We start from the raw sequence: 25098 nt of genomic DNA, 5'->3' as shown, positions 1-25098 counted from the left end.
CTGGACTCCTTAGATAACATTGACCCAAAGATGCTTCTGATGAGCTGCAGACTAGAATTTTCCAAAGCTTATCAGCAGAGTAAATACAGTTGGTTAGTTCATGAGTCAGCAATTTGCTTATAGAAATGTGTGAAACTTAGAAATTCATCTCTCTGAACCCATTGTTTGTCTCTGACTATCACACATAGAGGGGATGAACATGTTTAGCTGTTTAATGCTATGTTAGAAGGCAATATTGAGGAGAGCATACTTTTACAACATTTTATAACATTTTTCAGTATCAGATATAGAGCAGCACTATCTCCAGATGCCACTATGCCTATTTGGCTTATAAGAACATATTTTCATAGCTAAATGTAAAGTCTCCAAGACATATGAAAGAGCTGTAGCCGCACTTCAGAACCACTGCCCTTTACCTTGTCCACAGTAACGATGACTGGCTGTAACCATATTGAAAGCCCTAAAAAAAGTTATGAACAGCTATTTTTGTGAACTGTGGTGAGAACAGACATGACAGCAGTGAAAGGAAGTGACATTAAGATTACAAAGGATCCACACCAAAATGTTCAAATTGCAGAAAGATGAAAAACATGTAAAACATTTTTCACATTCACTGTGCATGTACATCAGCCCTTGTTTTCCTTAACTGAGGAAACTGAATATGAAGTCAGACGATGTGAAGTTGTCACTTAAAGACAGGAGCTGTTAAGCAAATTAGAAGGTCTGAGAAGGGCTTTACATGGCCACATACTCTTTTCTTCAGAAAGACTGAAATTTGTTGCCTGATCTTGTTAGCTGTCACACATGTCCTGTCAAAGGGACTGGTATGAAGAAAAAATATAGATTATAGACTGTTATAGATACTTAACTCTTTTTGTTTGTTAATTCACCAGGTGCTGGTGAAAATATAAGCCAGTTTTGCTAATTAGAATTTTCTTGCCTTTTAGAAGTCAGGTAACAGGGACCATTCCCTGTAATGCGGATGGGAAAAAAAGTAAATTAATATAATTTGGATCTGTCTAATTTCCTTTACATTAAGCTTCAGGACGCTAAACAGCTTAACTTGTAAGGGTATGAGGAAGCTAAGGAAAGCACTTGACCCAGTGAGTAGAGGAGAGAGAGAACACGTTATGGGGAGCCCTGAGGGTTTAGGATTTTTCAATTAAGAGAGAATGTCAAAGATAATTTGAAAGAAATAAGGCATTCCAAGCTTGCAGAAAGGATGTGGAATACCCTCAAGTGAAAGAGCTCCGAAGCAGAGAGTTGTTCCTTAAGGACTACCTCCTCAAATCTGCTGTAATGTAAAACAGCTATAGGGGAACTAATAGGATATTGTATTAGGCAGCTACTCTCCTTACACCAATCTTTTGCCAAACTCCATCTTTTCTCTTCCATCAACATATGGGCAACCTAGAGATCCTTATCTACCACTCTTCCCCAAGGAGGATGAATATTGATGAACAGTTATTGTGGGGATTTTTTATCATACGAGTAATAATAACCATAACTGCCACATTAACAAAAAGGCACTTTGTCTGCTTACTACTGTGCTTACCTATAACTACAACAAATCTGGTATAACAACAAAAACTTGACTTCCATATGGTCATTCATGGAACCATTTCTGGAAAGGATTCCGTGCCCGCCCGCCCCCCCCTGCCCTGTACTGTCCCTGATAAAATATATATGCAGTAGGGCTGAATACAGCTAAAATTTCAGAGTGAGCTGGGACTACACTATTAAACATATGTCCAATTTTCTGAAGTTATATTATCTAACCAATTTTCTGTAAGCTAGACAGATATGTTATCCAGTCTGTATAAAACAATTACAAACTTTACAGTTGTCTAGTTATGACTGCCTTCTGAATATTTCAGGAGTTCTTATTTGCTATTTTAGCCAACTAGTTTGACTTGTGGTAGGACTTTTAACTGATGCATAAAACACACAAACTGAAACACAGGAAATCTCACTTAAACATAAAAGTTCTTTACTGTGAGGGTGATCAAATCCTGGAACAGGTTGCCCAGAGGTCTGTCTAATCTCATCCTTGGGGATACCCAATTGGACACAGTCCTGGGCAACTTGCTCTAGCTGGCCCTGTCTGAGCAGAAGAATTGGACTAGGTGATCTTAGGAGGTGGCTTCCAACATTAGTTATTCTATTATTTTGTTAGAAATGTCAGATCTTAGATGTCAGTACTGGGTGTTTCTTCCAAGAAATCCCAAGGTCCACATTCATCCCACATAGCTTCAGGCAGTCCAGATAAAAGCCTAGATGCTTCTGCAGTTAATACCAACACAGAGAGAAGTGTGTCCAGAAGAAAGCTGAAATCTGCTCTAGCATAAGCACTCCAAAACAAGGGTAGGTACATGAAAAGCAGCAACATTATTCTTAAATTTTGAAATAGCTATTGCTTTTAAAGGGATATCTAGAAAAGTTACTTATCACAGGACTAGAGTTTTTGATCTCATATTCCTAGTTTGAAGGAAGACAAATAAATCTCATCTCTTTCTATCTCCATCTGCTCTGAATACTTTCTTGTTAAGCCTCTAGAGCTGTGTCTTTAATTGGTACATGAATGCAAGCTACATATCAAGGTGGCATCACGAGCAATATATATCACTTCCAAATGCTTCCCTGCATTTCAAATTGTGCCACTTAATTGACAATTCATATAAAAAATTCTGGTCACATTAAACACAGAATTCCTGACTAATTCAAGTCCATGTGCAAGTTTTATTAAGCATAAGTCATATAAGGTTTATCATTGGCTTATAAAAACTTGTATCTTGACAGAAGGTTAAAATAACATCTTTTTGAAAGATTTTTCAAAAAGTTGTCAAGGAGAAAGGTATAGGATTGACAGAGGGGATATACATCAACTTTTTTAGGCTATTGTGATACCACCAGGTTTTATATGAGACAGGTGTGAGGGATAAAATTAGTCAATTACTGAAAAATAATGAGCAATGCAAAGATGACTTGTCTTTGTTATAGCCCACAGCTGCTGTTGCACATCATGGAAAATAAATATCTCAATTATCAACTTGGCACAGAGAATAATGTTTGTGAGTCATAATTAAAGCAAGTTGTTTGAACTGATTTTGCTATGCTTTATGACCAGTAACCTGCAGGTGAACATGAAGCCTCACTTTTAAGACCTGCTTCATAATTTAGACCAGATTAACATTTAACATACTCCTCATGCTCCTTTGTGCATTTAGCAAAGACCTGGCAGCCTTGTTCCCATGAGCAGGAAAAATGCAGAAAAAAAGAAACCTTTGGTTTGAAGAGGATATTTTTAAAGGCCCCTCATTCTGTCATATTTATTCATGCTACTTTCTTACTGCATTAAAGACTTTAAAAAGTCTTCTGAGCTACTTCAATTTATTTGTCTAATTACCTGCCTTTTCTGGAACTAGTAATATAAAACATACTCCAAACACTGGAATGAAATCATTAATCAAATTGCAAATTTAACTGTCACAGGGAGCAACAAAAATTGGCAGGAATAGATGGTGGACGGCATGAAAGTGTTTCTGGCAAAACTTGACTTGACTTGTGATGCTTTGCAAACAAGTCACTACTTCATGCGATTACTGTTACTGTTTCTCATCTCTCAGGTATCTGGGTAGGAACAAATAGGAATACATTTACTCAACTGCCAGCACTGCCCAGGCATAGGAGCTTTTGTTCAGCCTGGAGAAGAGAAGGCTCGGAGGAGACCTTAGAGCCCCTTCCAGTACCTAAAGGGGCTACAGGAAGGATGGGGAGGGACAGAGTGGAGTAACTGGACATAGGGTAACAGCCTCAAACTGAAAGAAGGTAGATTTAGATTGGATATCAGGAAGAAATTCTTTCCTGCAAGGGTGGTGAGACAATGGAACAGGTTGCCGAGGGAAGTTGTCAGTGCCCCATCCCTGGAGGTGTTCAAGGCCAGGCTGGATGGGGCTTTGAGCAGCCTGGTCTGGTGGGAGGTGTCCCTGCCCAGGGCAGGGGGGTGGCACTGGGTGATCTTTAAGGTCCCTTCCAACCCAAACCATTCTGTGATTCTGTGAGACAAGGTGACAGATGCTCTCCCCACATCTCACTCCAAGGAGAGGAATACAAGAGATAAAGAGATTTGTGAGTTTAGAAAAAACTAAACTACTTCAATGAAATAATAATAAAACACATACAAATACACACAAAACCCTATCAAGCTCCCAGGGAGATGGCACTGGGGAAGTTCCAGGCTGGACGCAGTGATAAATGGGAGCGGGAACACACTGACCGGGGTCAAACAGCAGATGAGCTGACGGGGTCCTCCTCAGCCATCAGCCGCTGAAGACAGGGAGCCGTCGGGGCGGCAGCCCGTCGGAGAGGAGCCAACCCCACCCTTCGCTCCCTCAGCTCTTCTCCTGAGCATGGCGGATGGGCTGGAACACCTGATTGGCCAGTTTGGGTCACCTGACCTGCCCACGCCTCCCCACAGGGGCAACCCCTCCACGGGGTCAGAGCCGGGTCAGCTGACCCTGGTTGCCATGGCAACAAGTGTGAGCACGGGCCCCTCCCCGCACAGGAAGTGGGCCCTGCTTCACCCCGAAGCAGGGCGGTTTTAGGGCAGTGAGACAAGCTAAACTTTCCATTTTCTTAGAAAATTCAGGCTAAAAATTACCAGTTTGATCCCACATTTTGTATATAATCAATCACTGAAAATATTATTAAATTCTATTGTGTTCTCACTTCTGAGACATTCCCACTCCTTCACCCCTGTGCTGTTTAACATCTCCTTCTTCCGAAACTAAAACCTGTGAACTGGAAGTCTGCATATAGTTTAGCTGTCTCATGGCAAGTTATCTGTTAAGATGAAAGCATAAATCATAAAATACCAAGGAAATTAAACCTTAATATTTAGTCACTTTCCAGTCTACTTGCAGATATCTTAGCAATCTACTCAAATAAAACATGCATTGTAATTTAAAAGGGAATATATTTCAAGGGAATTAATATACTGCTCTGAAATCAATATATTGAGTAATATATGCCTAATACAGTGCTGGTGTGTTAATCCTTTGGGAATGGCGCATTAGCAGCCTTGTTTAGGTTGAGTAGTCTTTGCATGAACATTATTCATTCAAAGCATGTAATTCACAATTCATGTCAGACACGTGATATCATCACTTAATGAGTATGAGCTTGCTTAAAACAGAAGAGCTGGGTGTATCATAGTTCATTTTCCATCTACTAAGCAAATGAAAATTATACGATAGTACGTTCGACTCCTCTAATGACTTTTGACCTAGTTTAGGCTTAACTGAATTTAACCAAATTTTCAGAAGAAAGAAGTCAATCAGAGTTCTGGATACACTCTACTGCAACTTGGGGAGCCGGCTGGTGGAAGATCCAAGCTCTGCATTTTGTTTTGATCAGAACATTTATTCCTGAAAAATTAGCAAATAATGAGATATTTCCCAAAACCAGCTCTGTCTCTCCAGCAAGACTGAATTACTGAGGACTTGGGTTGCTGGTAAGAGGCTAGGGGAGAGAAAAGGGTGAAAGAGAAAGAAACTTTTCACCTTGGAAAGCATCCCTCCAAACTATACACATTTATTGTCCAAAAGATTGAATAGCAGGCTGATCCTTGGCAGTTCCATGGCGCTTTTATGCATCAGTGTTATGAAAGATTCAAGTTACGGTGCCTGTCACTATTCCTCAATGTCTTTGATGCTGGCTTGCTTTACAGTTAAATAAAAAGCAGCAGACGGAGACTCAAAGACTTGTAGTCTGTATAAAGACCTGTTTTCAAGCTGAAGCAGCACTAACAGATGCATGGCTTGATTCCCACTTTAAACCAAGGGGAGCAGGAGTACTTTTTTGAAAAGATATCAAGGGCTTGTTTGCCCTGAACAGCATGACAATTTTGGTGTTCAGAGAGTAACCTGAATCACATTACTTGAATGAGGTGCAAAGTGGTGCTGTGTAATAGAAAGATGGTGGAATGCGTGCATACAGACAAGCACAAATCAAAAACAGCATCATACAGGTACTGGTGGCGATAAAAGGATATGTCGCGGTTTGGGCCGGGCTGGCCACTGAAGCAAACAACAGAAGCCGTCCCTGGCCTCTGTCTCCAAGGAGAGGAGGGAGACAGAGAGAGAGACTTATGAGTTTAGAAAAAAACCTAAACTACTTTAGTGAAAACATTAATACATTAATAAAATAATAATTTAAAAAAATATATACGATATATACAAAACTGTATCGAGCTTCCAGGATGACAATCATGTCACTGGCAGGCACTGGGGAAGTCCCAGGCTGGACTTAACAACTGCGAGATGTGTCTGATTTGGGCTAAATCCAGTCATGCAGATTAATTATTATGCTTGCTCTGGGATGTGTCTTAAATGTCACTCAAGTCCATTATGTTAGGTTGGAAATAAAAAGTTAGATTTGGAATCGAGGCCATAATTTTATATTTTTTCCCCAGTTTTTAACTAAAGCCAGGTTGCCATATGTTGAATTTCATACCCATAGACAATATTGGGGATAGAAAACCCTAGACTGTGTAAATAGACAAAACAAAATGGCTCCCATTACAGACAGTGGATGAACATTTATTTGAATTAAACATTTAAATGTGGCTAATTAACTCATTAACCTTTACATTAACAATTATATTTCACACTGTGCACTACACTGCTGCTCTTCTGTGGTTCATGAGATTCTTAATTAAACCTAAGTCTAGTGGTCTTTCAAGGATTTCCCATTAATTCCTCTATTATCATCCACAAACTGGGGGAAAATATTCCTGAAGACTTTGTCTTCTGACAGCCTTGTGGTTACGCTCATCCCTGCAAAAGCAGTGGTTTGCCTTTAGTCTTTCTGTTAGAACCACAGAGTCCTGCGGTATTTAATTAGAGAGTCTATTTAAAGAATTTATGAAGCAAAAGGCATAGGAAGAGTTTTGTGACAGTGATTAAGGTTTCCACTAGCTCAAGGTGCCTGCCTTTTCACAGAGCAGTGTTCTCCTTTGCCACCTCGGAATGACTCTTCTGGGTCCTGTTCGGAGTTCTGCAGTGTTCAATCCCTATTAATATTCCTGTCTTAATTCCTAACTTCTGTGCGTGTCTCTGCCTTTCCTTTCTGAGTTGACTTCTAGATGAGGATCAGGATCCTACTTCAATATCTTGAAATCTTGTATTGAAAGCCTCCTTTGGTTAAAAAAAGACAAGCAACTGCAATTATTTGAGCTGCAAAATGTCCATTGCTCTATGTATTAAAACTGTCGAATGGTTTGCCCTCACGGTACCTGTTAGTAAATCATATAACAGCTCTTGCTGAACTAGTACAAACACCAGATAGCTCCAGTGCCCTAGTGCAGGGCTGATCAGCTTCTCCTGTGGGACATAACCCTCAGCAACGTCTGCACCACATTAAAGCACAAGGTTTTCCACAGGAATGTAAACCAGGTTTATAATACTGCCACATCACACCATTCCTCAGATGTGAACATTGTCAGACAGAGTCTCTAAGGGACAAAACCTCTTAAATCATCTTTTCCTGGAATCATAAAAAACAAAGAAAATGTTAATTACTGAATCTCAAGATGTATTATAGCTTTTTAAGTGTAACTATTCAATGACAGAAACAATTTAAGAAGTTACTGCAAAAATGATGACATTAGATTTATGTCTTCTCAGTTTTTGCTCTTTTTCTTTTGGCTTTCATCCAGTTCATCAGGTACAGTTTACTGCCAGACTATCACTCTGTTTCATTAAAATAGCTTCTGTGTCTCTTTTTATAATTCATTTTTTCTGTGCACAGGTTGTACTATAACATTTCAAGAGTTGCTGTTTGTTGATCTGATTGAAAATATCGGACACTGCTCCATAAAACATCACGAGCTTCCTGTTTCTGCCATTTAACGCTCTTCACACTTCTAATAGTTATCTAGGGATGCTTATTCTGCCAGTTTACGAATCTTCACGCTCATTTCAAAGTACACTGTAAACAGTTCCTGAATTTGGGAGACAGGAATATTGACACTTTTATCTTACTTTTCATAGAACAGTTTGGGTTGGAAGGGACCTTTAAAGGTCATCTAGTCCAACCTCCGCTGCAATGAGCACCTTCAACTCAATCAGGTTGCTCAGAGCCCCGTCCCACCTGGCCTTGAATGTTTCCAGGGAAGACGTATCTACCACCTTTTTGGGCAACCTGGGCCAGTGTTTCAGCACCCTCATTGTAAAAAATTTCTTCCTTATTTCTAGTCTAAATCTTCCCTCTTTTTGTTTAAAGCCATTACCCCTTCTCTGATCACAACAGGCCCTACTAAAAAGTCTGTCCCCATCTTTCCTGTAGGTCCCCTGTAAGTACTGCAAGGTCACAATAAGGTCTCCCTGGAGCTTTCCCTTCTCCAGGCTGAAAACCCTAAGTCTCTCAGCCTGTCTTCATAGCAGAGGTGCTCTAGCCCCTCCTCTGGACCCGTTCCAACAGGTCCATGTCTTTCCTGTGCTGAGGACTCCAGAGCTGCACGCAGTACTGCAGGTGGGGTCTCACCAGAGCAGAGTAGAGGGGCAGAATCACCTTCCTCGACACTTCTTTTATTGCACCTCAGGATATGGTTGGCTTTCTGGGCTGTGAGCGCCCAGAAAGCACCCTTTTCATCACTTCCAGGTGAAAAAAAAAAAGGTATTTAGAGTTCTGTTTTGTGATTCTAACCCAGAATCACAAGCAGAGAGAATATAATTTGCTGGTACAGAAACTGCGTATAATATCAAAATAAAACAATGCACAGAATTGTTCATAGAAAAACATAGACATGGGCTCAATTTAATACTTCATAGGAAAAATGACAAGCCTCTTTAATGCCATGTTCAGATATTGGCTTGGAGCAGGCTCCAAAGGAAACGAAATACTCCCTAGGGACACTACTGAATATTCGAAATGTTAAGCACCAGCCCATGTTTCCTAGACCCCAGCTGCCGATGTTCCCTTGACCTAGCTTGACTTACCCGACCAGAGTTACCGTACAGAAATACTGAAAAACAGAGTTTGTGCTGACAGGACAGTGCAAGCCAGTGTTTCCAAAGGGAATTTTTGTTTTCTGTGAAAAGGCCTTTCTGTTCTCCATCACAATGATCTTGCGTTGTTTGAATTTTGCACCAAGCTACTCACAGTGTAAATGAAATTTCACTTCTGTGCTTTTGTTCTCTCTCTCTCTCTCGCACCTTATTATTTTTTCTCCACGTGGCATCACACAGAGCGTAGTGGAATGACAGAGCCCGGTTACAGTCTTCGCAAAGCTTCCATAAGTGACCCACTTGTAGTTTTGCTAAACGATATATTCCCATGCTTGCCTACCTCATCCTACCGACATTTGGAGCCAAAAAATGTTGTCCATCTTGTACACTTGCTAAAGTGTTACTGAGTAGTACATCACATCTGTGTGACAGACTAATGAACTAATGGCAAGTAGAAACACGTTTATTCGCACGGTATTGTCCCTTTTAAGGGACACTTTGTTCACTTTGCGTTACATTGATGAATGTACTCTGCATATAGATCTGTTGCCAGTTTTTCTTTATGAGGATTTAATTTTATTTTTGAGAGATTGGAGAAAGGTTGTCTGGCTTTCTTTCAACTATGGATCCTTTTTTTTTTTTAAAATCCTATTTCTTTTTAGTCACAGAACACAGTTACTGAAAGGCTAATAAGGATGCAGTTGCATTTTAGGAGTGCTAGAAAGATTGACCTCTCTCTCGTAGAGACAAAGGACCTTAATGTACTTTCAAGTTGTGACAAACTATTACCAAGAAAGAGTATGGTTGAACTGACTGAGAGCCCACCACAAGCTGATCCTACACAGATCATTATCCCAAAAAGAGACAGAAAACCTTCCTGCACATGACCCCAAATCTTCTGTCCTTCCTGAGGAAACACCTCCTGCCTTTTTTGGGCTGAGATCTAATGAAAGGTTCAGCCTAAGCTGCCAGACTATTGTGGTATTTCATCACTGCGATCCCAATCACCATGTCCTATGGAGGTCAGAAAGTTAAGGAAATTATGAAGAAGCAGGTCTGTAAGGTTTCCAAAAAAAAAAAGAAAAGACTTCGCTGTGATTTATTTATGTAAAGTTGTAATCCAACCTTTTATTTCATTTACTCAGGGAAAAATATCTCCATATTTTAGGTATTGTAAGTTTTTCTACCTACTGAACATCTCTAAATGCAGCCAAACTTACCCTGCTGCTGTTTGAATCTCAAATGCAAGAAATGACACAGGATAAATACCTCTGGTTTATCCTCTACTTCAAGGCAGAGGTGCAAGGTAGCAACAGCAGCAGCTGCGGGAGTCAGGGAGTCAGTGACTGTAGACAAGGAGAGGTTTCTCACTACTGTCTCGGGCACTAACTTGGGCTCTGTTATTGGGTAATTTTACTAGTTAGGAAATTCTCCTCTCTACTAACCATATTTGTTTCATATTCAGATGACTCGTCACTAAACAAATGAATGGAAATGTTTTGTCTAATCAGATTATTTTGGTTTTAATTAGAGAGAAGAATTATTTAAAAAAAAAAAAACAAAAAACCAACAACAACAAAAAAAAACACCAGGAAAGTCAGAGACGCAGTTAGCATGACAAACTGATTCTCTAAATCCAAAGTCAGGCTGGTTTTATATTTCAAACAAACAAATACAGCTTTTTTGGTTTTCATTTAGCTTTCTTTCTAATGAAAAGTCAATGTTCATTATACAGAGCAGAAAATAACAACACTATGCCTAGATGAATCTCAAAAGCTCAGTATCATTAAAAATCCCATTTTGGGAGGATGTAAGGACCCAAGAGTGAAAAGAAATGCAAATCTTCTGTCTTTATTGAGTTGTCTAGCAACTGGATAAAAAAGAATATTTTCGAGTAAGTTCTGCAAATCCTCTAGTTTTTTTGTGTCAGTTTGTTTAAGCGCCATTAGCCAGCTACACAGAAACTCTGCAAATAGGATCCGTACAACTTCACAGCTTCCAACGTGCCTCCCTGGGTTTTGCCATCAGCGTTTTATAGCTTTCCATGTTGGTGATTTTCCTCTTGGAGCCTTGAGCTGCTGCTATGTCTCATCTCAACAGTCCAGCTGGTCTCTGCAGTTTCACCTTTCTTATTTTTCTGCAGACGTTTTTCATAGCAATATGATCCAAGGTCATATAGTCGTGTCATATCAGAGCTGGGACCCGAATCATTGCTAAACAGAGCTAAACATGTTGTGGGGTCTGGCAAGGGAGAGGGAGGATTGGTGGGTTTGGGGCTTTTTTGTTTGTTTGTTTGTTTATTCGGGGTTTGGGGGTTTTTGGTTTGGTTTGGTTTTTTTAAAGTTTAGTTTTAGACACCAGGATTACAGATAAGGAGGCTCATATAATCACGCTGGCTTTTCTCCTATGTTTTCCAAGGATTTCTTTCCTTTTATTCTTTTGCCCTTCAAATTCCCCAGCAGATAACTTTCCTTCCTTCATTCCCACACCTTATACAATAAAGGTAGTTTTCCTTCCTTCTGAGACTGTGCGTAGAAAGTTTCCTGAGATTCTAACAGACGTGTGCTGTAGTACCTGAAGAAAGGAAAACCGTACTGAAACAAAAGAAACAACGTGTTGTACAGCGAAATCTGAACTAAACCTGTGCCTAGACAACAGTCGTTCCCCTTTTGGAGACTGTTCTGCACAGTCTCTCTGGCAGGATGGCATGTCAAAACCTCAGTCTCTGTTCCCCCCCTTTACCTTCAGCCCCCAACTTTCAATTCAGGTGACTGTTCCCTCCTTCTTTCACTCTTCTCCCTTAGGGAAAAAAACCACACAGCTGCAAGCATTGAGGATATGGATTCTCTCACCAAACAGTCCTTGCAGGCTTTCCAGTTCTTTTCAAGATTGTAATGACTTGGGTAAACAGCTGAAGATCTGTTTTGTTGTGTTTTTTTTCCCCCTGCACTCCCTTTTCAAATAAGCATCACTTAGTTTTAGGGCTTTCAGCTCCCTTGTTCTAACCTAATGGTTGTGCTTTCACACGCCAAGGTATTAGCTGGAGGTATCAATCTGAATTTCACTTACTGTGTTAAAAAAACAGGGCACATTTTTTTATAACTCCTTCTAGACTGCATGTCTGCTTTACATCAGATATGATTTAATAGACTTTTTAAAGCTGGCCTGTCATCTGCCTTCCCTGAACATGAAAAGAAGCGTATTTACAAGCTACACACATTAGAAAGCCTTTCGTTGTCTCAGAAATCTCTTCCTGAAGCACCTACTCAAATAGACATGCTTTTTGGAAATCTTAAAGCCGCTTCCCTTTGTACAGCTATCTTAAAGTTTCTTTGCTGTTTTCTCCTTTGCTGCTTATCAGGTCTGAGAACAGTGTATTACACAGGCACCCTACAGTATGTGAGGATTTCTGAAATACATTGGTTTGCTCCAGAATCCATAATTTATTAATCACTGTGCCTGATGCTGTTCCTGCCACCTATCCTCAGTCACAGCCTGAGCCTCTTCAGAAGCAGATTTTCCTTTTTTTCTTTTTTTTTTTTAATATATATTTTGTGTCCTACAGCAGGAGTGAAGTCAATCAGCTTCAATCAATGCTGACACTATGAAACACAAAAGCAGTACATCAAAACAGGAAGATTTGAGGGCAAGGTTTCTTTATGAATACACGAATAATAAACTCCAGCTGTGTCCTGCCAGGGGCTACATCAGCTACACAATCTGTTTTATCGGTTTGTTTGTTGGTTCAGGGCTTTTCTCTGTCTGCGTGTATCTGAATTCAGTCTTACATAGCTAAATCGAAGAGTTTGCCTATAGAAAGAGTTCCGTCTTCAAGATGGAAGATCCATAAACATAAATGAGTTTCTTTCAATAGCTAAGTGAGTAGCAGATATCTATTTATTAGGAACAAACTTCACAAACAATCCTCTACAAACCTCCTTTGAGGAAAACAGAATCTTTGCAAAAGATACAACGATCTGCCGTTTCTGGACAGAAACTGGTTTGGATATCCATCAGCTCTTTCCTTTTTAGCAATTTCTCTAGAATATGCCTAAATCATGGTTTGCAAACTGTGGCATATTGTGTACCCGTGTTTCAAGGGCTACAGGCATTGATGTGATTTGCTGACAGTGCTGTATTCCCTTTCTAGGAAGGTCCGCGTGCTATTCTGAGTGTCCGCAGCCTGAAAGTGGATGAATGATTGCGCATGCCGTTCTCTGCTGACCCCTGATGATGGTGGCTTTGAGATATAATGTATAGAATAGCCACTGAAATATTCAGGATGAGGATAACAGGAGTTAGTCCGTGGATAAAAATTGTTAGTTTGGGCTGAAGACAGATTATTCACACAGCAAAATACAAATAAAAGAGACTGAACGAAGGAGGAAAAATCTCAATAAAGTCTTAACTCCCAAGTAACTATGTGAATACAGTAAATTTTGAAAGCAGCTTCATGAAGTTCTGTTCTGTCTGTGTTTCTCTAAAGGTCTTTTACTTAAATAGGTGGAAAAATCTAGCACCTGAAATATGTATTGCGCATCCCAGGGATGTTACTGCACCTCCTTAATGATTAGTTATTTCTGTTTTTCCAAGGTTCTATTTCTAGTTGTCCTTCTTCAGACCAGAGCTTTTCCCTGTGCTGGCAAGTGTTGCATTAGCTGTCACAGACTTTCCCTCCAATGACGCGGTACTCACTGGAAAAAAAATGAGGTGAGAAAAGTAAAAATCACTCATCCATCCTTATTTTGACCCATTAAAACCACTTCTCCATTGAGAGCTATTTTCATACCTTAAAGGTTTACAGGACACAGAAAGATGAGGATTACATTAAATTTCTTGTAAATTTACATGTACATTTTTTATAACATATTCCATTTTAGGGGATACTTTAAAGGTATTTCAGGGAAATGCCTGATTGCGAAAGTTTTACAATAGCCTTGTTTAGTTTAAACCTGTGAAAATGTGTCTCTGATATGATTTCCAGTGCTTTCAAGTTAGCTTTTTGGAGACATTAGCCAATTTGAGGACTGTTCTATCAATTAAGAGGCATGAACAAATGCATGGAGAACATAATGGTTTACTACAATGCGTTGACTCTCTCCACTTATTTTTGTCACTTAAGTAAGCAATAGAGTTGGTTGAACATTTTTTTAATCCTTTAATTTTAATAAAAAGTTGTTAACAGAAGTGTTGGAGAAAAATCTTTATTTCCTTTGGAAATACCCTTTTGGGATATTTTAGAGAATGTTTTCAGGAGGAAATGCCAAAAAATATGCATTTCATACTGAACATTTTTATTCCATGTCCAATGAATATTACCTTACCACTTTTTACGGATAAGTGGAGAGGCAGGCAGAAATACACTATCTTTGTGTCACATGTTTATACGTTGCTTTTGTTCACACAATGTATGGTATTTTTTATGGCTACATCATCATACATTTATATGTTATAAAAGCAATTTATTCAGGGTCGCTAGGAAACACTACCTCGGTCAGGAAGAGGACTCAAGCCAATTGCCAGGCTTCCCAGTCCGAATCTGTAATTACTGGCCATTTCTTTCTTGCACATTATATTAGCTGTGAAATATTCACTGTGATTAACAGTAATGACCAATCTTTCCTCTTCTAGCATGCAATAGGGTTTTTTGTTATATCCATTAGAAATTATTAAAGAGATTGTGTGAAAATGAAGAAAAAAATCTAAATAAAGAGTTAAGGTTCATTGAAATTAATTCTTGATCAGTTTCCTCTCCATAAACTCTCTAAAATAATTATCCACACAGTCCTATAAAAGTCCATTTTATTACAAAAAGAAAAAAGATCACTGTAGAAAATACAGTCAGCTAGGTGAGAATCCACACTGATTCTGAATAACTGAACTCCACAGTTGCAAAGTACAGGAAAAAGGTAAAAGCACCTCAGCAAGTTAAACCAGATATGGATTTACTGAGTAAATTTATAACATTGTATTCAAACATGACATTTATAAATGGGGTTGTGCAAAGGTGCTTATATTTGGGGCCCTGTGAGAATAAACAGTAGGGAAAATAGTTGACCTAATGCCGATTTCTTTCCTTGAAATATCTCAGACCCGAATTTGCAGACTTGTAGAAAATTATGTAAGAAACTTAATCTTACACATAAAGGTCTAGGACAGCAGAAAATGTGTGCAGTGTGTTATACGCAGAATAATGCTCTGGGATCCTGTGCAGAAAGGACAAACTTAAAAGTATAGCATTTGGAACTTTACCTGTGTGTTTATTCTTTGGCACAAACAATATCTTTCCAAATACAGGCTGCATGACAAGATTTACTAAGTGGGAAGTTCTTCTAGTGAGAGTAATTTTGATATCTAATTAATTACAAAACAAGAGTTATTTATGGAATCAAGGAATTAAATTATTGTGGTCACGAGGTGTGCAGAGGCTTCATAGTTCAGATATCCTGATCAGTTAGATTTCAGCCGGAATCTTGAATCACGGACATGAGGTAAGAGTTGATATACAGGAACACATCGGATTTGGGAACTTGAAGAAAAGCCCAGGATTTCTGGATGTTGGGAAGCCTTGATGCCCGTGACCTGAATTGAATTATTTTGTTGGCTTACTCACTGCCTGTTGCTGAAAGTGGTCTTGGGAGGTTTTGTTTTGTTTTGGTTTGGTTTTGTTTGGGTTATTCTTGGAGGGTTTTGGGGGAAAAAGAAGTATGATTCTGAACAAGGTTTCAGAGCCTCAAGCCTAAAATACTTTTCATTTCATGTCTTGAGTCATGACAATAGGTTTTCAAACTTTATTAGGGAATAGAAATTTTGATTTCTGACCAGCCATAGTGACTAGATGCTCCTCTAGACAATGTAAAAGGGCTTTTGATGAAGGCTGATGTTGGAAGTCTTGAGAGCTGGACACACTGTACGCACTTCTGCAAAGCATCTGGATGACAGTGAATCTTATGATCTTTCAGTATAAGCAATAAAATTGTGAGCAATAACATTCCATAAAATATAATTGATTTTAAACGCTAGTAACTATGTAATAGTAGCGATAGTATTTTAAAGTATACTACAGATACTCTTGTCTGCAGGCAGTGAGAAAGGCCTAATTAAAATGGACTGGAACAGTGTTTGACCAGCATGTGATTTGACGTATTATAAATTCATTCCCATATTAATTGAGAATAGTCTTTTTTTTGTGGTCTCTGTATTAATAATAAGAAAGAGGGAAAAAAGACATGAAGGTAATTTATTTGCTCTTTCTACAGCACTGACATTTTTCACCTTAATGAGCACTTAAAATGTAAATTATACAGTCAGCTTAAAAAATAGAACAAAAGATATGTGTGAAGCTTTTTCATATTTTTCACATCAAAATTAGCTGCAATTATGAAAAAAAAAAAATTTAATTGTTCCACACCAGACTTTGCATGTAAGTACCGAGCATCATGAGATACCTTAAAACATTGAGGGTTCTTGTTGATATTTTCCTTGATTTAGACCTGAAAGTTATGAACAAGTTTTTTTACTTTAGCTGAAGACAGAAAACTGAATCAAGGATGCTTTTAAGTATTTCTTTTTTGTGTTTTGGTTTTGAGCATGCTTTTTTTTTTTTTTCAATATGAATGTCTTATTGAACCTAGGCCTGTCACCTTCTACTACAATCTTGCAGAAGAGACCAGACCTCAGGGAAGTTGCTTAACCTCCCTGCTCAAGCTGCCTAACTCCTTTTATTGACATCTAGTGTATAATTACTCCATGGTTTATAAACCGCTTTGAGGATTTGAAGGGAAAGGCACTTTAGGAATTAGGCGGTATTGATAGTTGTTATTATTATGCACTTATTTCATAAACCTCAGAAGGTTGAGATTTGTTTATAACTTCAGCACTTTTCACCAATCTGTAGTTTAAATACCTCAGAGCTCCATCCGATGGCTTTTTCTCCTGACTGCTAATTTATGCTGTTCTATTATCTGGCTTACGAAGAGAACATGATGCCACCAAAGAAACAGTACCTTAAAAAAAAATACTTCCCATTAGAAACACTTCAATTACTACCTAACATTCTTAGCAGCCACCTCCAAAGAAAGATGACCAAGCTCTGTTAATATTATACATATTATAGATTCATGTTCCTGATAATATGAGGGTTATCAATGCACTTCTGTTTTGGAAGATCGTGATTGCCTTGAAATTACTTGGCAACCTTCATAAAAAGGTTTCATGAGGCTACAAACATGAAAAATATGAATATCTGAGAAAGACAATCTATTAAGGAAAAACAAGTAAGTGAAAGATTGCCTAAAGACTTCAACTCCAGGAACCAGTTTGTTCTTTGTTCTCAGGATTTATAATCTCTGAGAAAGCAGAGTCTATCAATAATTTTTAGGAAAAAAAGTATTGTCAAGTTAAAAAAATAAATAGTTGGATTTCTTTAATAAATAATTTTATTACTATATTTAAAAATTAATAATATTATGGATACAACACCGTAATTGTTATCTTATTCTCATCTTCTAAATTAATCTCCTGGGAAATTTCATATTTTTACACCAGAAATATTTAGCACTGTACCTGTTATAAAGTTCAATTAGAGTGTTCTGGAGTATATTGTAACACACTGAAAACTTTTCCAGAATACTCTTTCTCAAAGAATACACATAATACTGAGGGGACGCTCCTAGAAATGAAGCCTGATCTCGTGATCAAAACTAACCAAAGGTACTTCAGTATTCTGAATACATTTAGTTTTTCTGCAGAAATTCCCTAGAACTCTAATAAATGGCACTTCTTCTCCATGTGCGTTTGTTTCCTACCAGTGAAATTCATGTAATAAAATTTCCTTCCATCATTTTCCCTGTCTGTTTAGCTTGGAGGCAATGGATGTCTCTTATTATGTGGTTATAAACTTAACTGATCCCCACCAGCAGCTAGAACATAAATCAAACGGAAATAACAGCAAGCATAACCACATTGATGTGACTAATAAAAATGGTTGCTGTAAGAAAACTGCACAATTTTCAAGCCAGTTAGATCGTATCAACAGATTATTTTTTTCTGCTTTTTCCATGTTAGACATTATCCATCTCATCTAACACATCTCCATCTTTAATGGCACAGTACTTCTAGGACTAGTGCACTCTATCACGAAAATAAATCACTGATTTAAATGTAGCTAAAAAATGCACTTCAGGCTATATTGAAAGTCTATCTTCAGTATTGCTCTGAGATTCTCACTTCTAAACTTCAGCTGGCGATACACTAGATGAGTGGGAAACTGCTTCCTTTTCTAATCCATGACTTATAAATACAAGGAGAGTGAGGTACTGAAGACAACAATAAAATAGTCCTTAAATGTGGGTCATAAAAAATTGTGATTCTCAACAAATGAAAATTTATTTTTGCTATAAATCTTAAAAGTTATTTTAGTTTCCAAATGTTTATAACTAACCCATATTTTTTTCATTAAAATATATGTATATTGTTTAATTGCTGTTTCATACTAAATACTTGTTGAAATATTTTCAATCAAAATTTCATTATTTTTTACAACATTGTTTTATTTCCTGAATAAACTTTTTGAGAAATTCTGTATTTATGTGATTGCCTGGACTAGGGTAATACTAACCTTTTGTATTTATCAAGACACAGTTGTATTTTTAGCCAACTTAAAAATAAATATTTTCCTTATCCTGCTCTCCCCTCCCACACAAAATTAAGTTATTTGTCTCTTACATAAAGTTATTAAGTTATTTGTCTCTTACATAAAGTGCTGCTCAATTAATTAAAAATATAGATGAGAAATTCTGTAGAAAAATTTGGACCTTTCCTTATTAAGTGTCATTCTTCACCTCTTCCTTTCATGCCTTTGCTCATGCTGGAGCCATGGTTTTCTTCTGATGACTTGATGTTTCGTGCAGCCAATTTAGGTGTAATTAATTTTTTTGCGGAACGAACACCTAATCAGCACTTTCAGGGGCATCTGCAGCTCTGGGGTCAGCTAATTACCTGTCAACATTTTGATGATGTCTGTGTTGTGTCATGTACGATGTCTGTGTTGTGTCATGTACTTTATTCCTAGCCTATCCCAAGCAAAGAACTGAAAGGAAAATCAATCACGTGTTGTTTTCCTAGCAGCTTTTATTAAATGTACCAAAACCTGGGGATTTTTCACTTATTGGCTTAAAGCTCTATTGCAATTTCATTTTTTAAAAATTCTGTATACTAACATATACATGAGTGAACGTAAGTGTTTGCACATGTGACTGTACAGACAGCCCTGCAGCCTTATGGTTCCAGATACCCTGGAGGCTGCTTTGAACTCTTTAAGGTGCGTATCACTAGAAAATATTGAATTGCTATAGAAAAAGCATTTCCTTTCTTCAAAATGCAGGAGTGCCTACATCAAGTATTTGCTGAAAGGAGAAAATGGATAGAAAATCTCAGGACATGATCAATGTCCTAATTTCCAGCATGAACGAACTCTCCAGAGTTCTTGAAATGGATGCATATTTGTCTTCTGACTAAATCAATATTTTTTCCTACAGAAAACTATTGATAGTCTTGAGATTTTTTATAATATAATTGCACAGCTTTCAATTACTCTCTCTTTTGTTGATTTCATGCTGAAAACAGAATCTGTTTTTTATCATTGTTGACTTAAACTGTAAAACTCTAGCATTTTAAAAATTGTTTTTTGAGATTGCAGGAATATTAAAGGTCCCAGAATATTTGCAATGCATTGTCAAATATCGGTTGCTGGGACTTCTGTGTTAGTGCATATCACACAACATCCTCCGTTGTTTACGAATCATTTCTCATTATCGCTTTTGTGCCTCCATCCATTCTACTGTATTGATGAAACCTGGGAATTGAAACATGGTGTTTATTTTGTGGGATATTGATATGTTTGGACAGTTAATTCATGGGTGAATAATTTCACTACTGCTGCTATTTGATCAGTACACAAGTGCTGATCAAATTTCTCTCATGCTGTCTTCTCAGGTTGACTAGGAAGAAGTAACAAAACATAGTTTGATCTAATTTCTCGCAGTAGACCCTAACTATATTTATGTTTCAAAAAATCGTAAATCAAAATAAGCTCAGTTGCAAACACCTTGAATTTAAGAGTTTAAAATGAAAACAAATGTAAAGGTTGAATGCAGGTTGTTCCTCACTTTCTCAGTCTTCATACAAAAATATATCTCTTCTCAGGCTCTTAGTATTACGTGTAGGTGGGGAATTGTTTGCATTTAAACTCGTCATGTTTGTGTTCATGTTGTGTCACAAACTAGCAAAGGTGAAGTCTCTGAAAGTTGAGGACTGTCTGTGATTGATCACAGTACATGCAACTTCATCATCACAAGCTACACAACAGGGAAGAGGAGAGGAGAGGAGAGGAGAGGAGAGGAGAGGAGAGGAGAGGAGAGGAGAGGAGAGGAGAGGAGAGGAGAGGAGAGGAGAGGAGAGGAGAGGAGAGGAGAGGAGAGGAGAGGAGAGGAGAGGAGAGGAGAGGAGAGGAGAGGAGAGGAGAGGAGAGGAGAGGAGAGTTTAATTTAATTGAAAGGGATCTACAACAATCACCTAGTCCAACTGCCTGACCACTTCAGGGCTGACCAAAAACTAAAGCATGTTATTAACGTCATTGTCCAACTGCCTCTTAAACACTGACAGGCATGGGGCATCAACCACCTCTTTAGGAAGCCTGGGTTTGACCACCCTCTCAGTAAAGAAATGTTTCCTAATGAGGGTGGTCAGACACTGGAACAAGTTGCCCAGGGAGGTTGTTGCTGCCCCATCCCTGGAAGCGTTCAAGGCCAGGCTGGATGGGGCTTGGAGCAACCTGGTCTAGTGGGAGGTGTCCCTGCCCAGGGCAGGGGGGTGGAACTAGATGAGCTTTAAGGTCCCTTCCAACCCAAACCGTTCTATGATTCTATGATTCTAATGTCAAGTCTGAACCTGAATTGCCTCCAGAATTTCTAGTGGGACAAGTTCAAAGAGGATTATCACTTCAGCACCCCACTGCACACACCTAGAGAAGAACAACCAACCAACCCAAAAACTGTCGTAAATGATTATTGTCAAAGGTCAAGCCAGAAATTGAGGGATGCCAAAACTGAGCCTGATTGTGGAGCCTGGGTTTTTACACTCTCTTTCTGGGTGCCACGGGACCTTACAGAGTAGTTTTTACCTTCATCTATGCATGTCTGCCCTTCCCACCTGAGCACCCTACGGGAGGATGGTGGGAATCGGGCCTGGGGATGCTCAGCAGTATCGAAATGCAGGGGCTGTTTGCCTGTCTCAGGGTAGCACTGGAGATCTCTGGGCAATTTCAGGGTAGAATTTTGAGGCGCTTTTAGAAATATCTGGGGGAAGGTGTGTGAAAGCAAAACTAGCTAAGTTTGGTCTTCTCAGAGGTAGTGCTTGAGATTGTGATTGAGATTGCCAGTACAGACTCTAAGGCTGGGAACTGCCTCCCAACCACAGGGATCAGCCCCTGCAGGGCATCACTGGAAAAGAGGGGCTGAGAAAGCTCTTAAAGAAGCTGTGAAACCGAGCAAATCTACCATAGTAGGGACACACAGCTTAAGAGAGCTGACCTGCTGTGTATGATACCACCTTTGAATTCGCACATCTACACCAAGCAAGTGAATCACTTTTAAAAGCTGTGACCTGAATCACAAAATTATCTTGAATCAGCACCCTTGAATAAAATTTCTGATATTTCTTTTGCTTTTGTTACTGCTTGGTCACCTCCACGAAATACTTTATCCAAGGAGATGCTGCTTTGGCATTTTATTTTAGATTGCTTTTGCCCCTTGTCTATATAGCATCTCACAGTCGACAAGACAGAATATAAAACAGAAGAATTGCTGGTGCTATTGCTGGTTATATCTCCACTGACTGCAATGTCACAGCTGTGCCATTTCCAAATTAACTATTGTATATACATATATATACATATGCATATATATACCTATATATTTATAATTACTTCAGTTTGAATGGAATATGTCAGAGTAGGTTTTCTCTTAGAAAGACTGCATCAGAGCTTGATTATATATATATATATTTGATGTATGTATAGATATATATGAATATTTATGAATATATGTACATATAATCAAATATATAATGCATAAAATCCTGAATTAGATAATCTAATATCTACAGGCATCCTTTTCCTTTTACTTGTATAAAGAATCTCAGTAGACTAATAGAACAAATCAGATGTCTTAAGTTAGGTAGCATGAAAACCTGTCAAAGGCTAGTTTCTTCTTTGCTATTAAACACCGTTAAATAGTTATATATTTCCTGTTATTTTTTGATGTAAATGACCAGTGTAGTTGCCCTTGCATAGACATTTGTAACAGACATTAAGGTTTAAATGAATGAAGAATGAAGAATGAATGGTAAAGTCTGGATGTGGAAAAATTAAAATGCCTTTCCCTGCTCGGTCTCCCAGTGAGTGCTGTGACCTGGCTGTTATGATGCCGAGACATTAATTGCTGCAAAGCGTGGTCTGTAAAGAAAAGTTCAGAACCATTGTTCTTAGCTTGCCACACAATTATAGCAGGATATTTTTGATCATTTAGTCCATGCTATTTAAGTTTTCAAGCCTTTCAACTTTGTGGGTAGTTATGGTTTCTCTGAGAATAAGGCTACAGATCCTTGTAGACACCGGAGAGTCATATTAAATCAGTATCATTTTAAAAGTCTGTTCTAGGTGAGAAATAAATTGAGTTCGAAATGTTTCCTTGTCAGGACACCGCTTCAGAAATCACCTAATATTGCAATCTCAGCTCTGTTCCAGCTCCTAAAACTTGTTATAGCAGTGGAGTTCACCTAGTTCTGTCATTTAAATGTTGTCATTAGGCTGTGATAGATGAGGAAAGATTCTTAATACGCCATTGCTCTTTTTTTGTTGTTGTTTATTTAAGCTCCATCCAGATCAAAATATTTCTCACTTCACCTCATTTCTCATTACACTTGAAGGGGTTTTGTGTATAATTATTGACTAGTGAAGATAAGGGGGGGGGGTTATTTATTTATTTTTGTTCTGCAATTTGTTACACTGTTTGTCGCTCAGTCAAAAGAAACGAAGGCTAAAAAATCTAATGAATTGTGCGTATATCATCCATGGGTTCCTGTTTCTGATAAAGGAGGTTTTGTTTATGTATTATTTTGCTATCATACACTTCTTTGACTAATCAAGAAAAATAAATAGAAGCCTTAATCGAGGTTTTCTCAGAGATAATAAACTGAAGAGCTTTTAAGGTATGAACAGGGATTTGTTATTAGGAACAAGAGAGAAAACTCATATTGTGTTTAGTTTGGGATCGTTCAACAACTGCCCCTGGAGGAAAAGTAATTAAGAAAACCTGCAGGTTTGCACTGGATGCCTTTTCTAAAGACCAGAATTAACCTTTATTTCTTACTTTTTAGTTAAAATTCTAAATATTATTACCATGGTCTACTTACTAAAACAGTATTGTGCTGCATGTAAGGTTTGATGCAATATAATACAAAAAAGGTTTTCATTAAATGAAAAGCAGGAGTCACTATTTCAATAATACTTACTCTAATCACTTCCTACTTGCTTTCGATAATACTTACTTTAACCACTTTACTTACTTTTAACCACTTTCTTTAAATGGCACAGAAAACTCATCAGTTCAAAACAAGAATTTCTTTTGAGAGACCAATCTTTCTTGAAGTAGATGGAGACAAGTAGCAGTGTTCCTTAGCAATAAATTTATTTGCCCGGGGAACAATTCTTTTTCACAACGTCACCCCACCTAGGAAATTTATCCTGCAGGGAAGACAAGACCATATGTTTCATTAGGATTGCAATCCTTCTCCAGTCAGCCCTCCTGCCTCCTAAGAAAATACCAATGTTCCTTTTCACCAGGGATAAGCATTTCACTTCTCTAGCGCTTACTTTTCCTCCTTCATATGAGTTTTTCATTTCAACCTTTTCCTCAATTAATTGCAAAGTTTGGGAGCTTTGAGCACGGAGAGGGAAGAATCTTTTTTTTTTTTTTTTTTCCCCAGTTAGACTCATGTTGATTGTAATGGAGAAACAGCAGCAGTTTTAAAAATGAAGAATAAAACCAGGAAGGAATCATATGTTATGGACAAGAAAGAGTCCATGAGGTTAGTGCAAAATATGTGCAACTTTTAGCAAAATTTGTGCAATTTTCTGGGCTACTGATAATGACCAGTTCATAGCTGTGTCCTCAGAAACTCTTCCTTGCTCTCTGAGTCACTCTTTGTTTTTAGGAGAATCAAAAAATATCCCCAAGCAAGCAGAGATTTTAAGGGAGAGGCTGATGTATTTCTAAACCTTTCCTGTCCCACACTACGCAAAGAAAGTGCTGACGCTTCCAGCACCTCAAAGAGACATTCCTAAGCACAAAGTACAAGAAATTAAGCCTAGAGGGAAAGGGGACGGAGATAACTGTGCTAAGGGTACTATGTAAAAGAAAAGGACCACAGCTTAAAAAAGAAAAGTTATAGAACAATTTCTTCTAATGTCTACAGAGTCTTTTATTTTTTACTACTCTTACCAACTTTCATCTGACTGGGGAGTTTTTCGAGTCTTTGGAGAGCACACCAAATAAATCTCTTGGAAATTTATGTATTTCTGAAATGGCTGCATATACCTACTATTTCTCACAAGTGATCTGTCAAGTGTCTTAGCTGAGACTTCCCTTACTATTGCATCAAATAAACTTTCTGTGTACTGAGAGTCTTTCAAGTTTCGGAGCTTAGAAAATGCTGCAATGCATCCCTCCTCATTAGTGCTGCTATGTTCCGAGTTTCACAGTTCACATTCATTCCTTCCACAAAACTCTCCAGCTGGGTCTTGAATTACCTTCATCGCCATCTTTTTTGAGTAAGTGGACAAATTTATTCCATTGATGAATTGATCCTCAAAACAAATTTGATATACTTACATCACTGGTTATATATAAGCAGAGAATGTTTTTATACCTGTTATCCAGAAGCTTATTCCCTTGCAGAAGCTTTGATTTTCTGACAAGTTGTATTGTAGTTTTTCAGGCATTCTCTTCACTTTCATTCTGACAAAAGTAAA

General features: G+C 38.2%; 1 long non-coding RNA gene across 1 annotated transcript in view; it reads right to left on the bottom strand.

The window, feature by feature from the left end:
- Window positions 1-4397, bottom strand: part of LOC134520188 (uncharacterized) — a 36203-nt gene extending 31806 nt beyond the window's left edge. The window contains exon 1 of the long non-coding RNA XR_010072371.1: window positions 4277-4397. This is a non-coding gene — a long non-coding RNA (uncharacterized LOC134520188). The remainder of the gene's footprint in view (window positions 1-4276) is intronic.
- Between the last annotated feature and the right edge of the window lie 20701 nt (window positions 4398-25098).

The sequence above is a fragment of the Chroicocephalus ridibundus genome, chromosome 8 (genome assembly GCF_963924245.1).
Source record: "Chroicocephalus ridibundus chromosome 8, bChrRid1.1, whole genome shotgun sequence".
In the NCBI taxonomy this organism is placed as follows: domain Eukaryota; kingdom Metazoa; phylum Chordata; class Aves; order Charadriiformes; family Laridae; genus Chroicocephalus; species Chroicocephalus ridibundus.
This window is presented reverse-complemented; position numbering and strand designations above follow the sequence as displayed.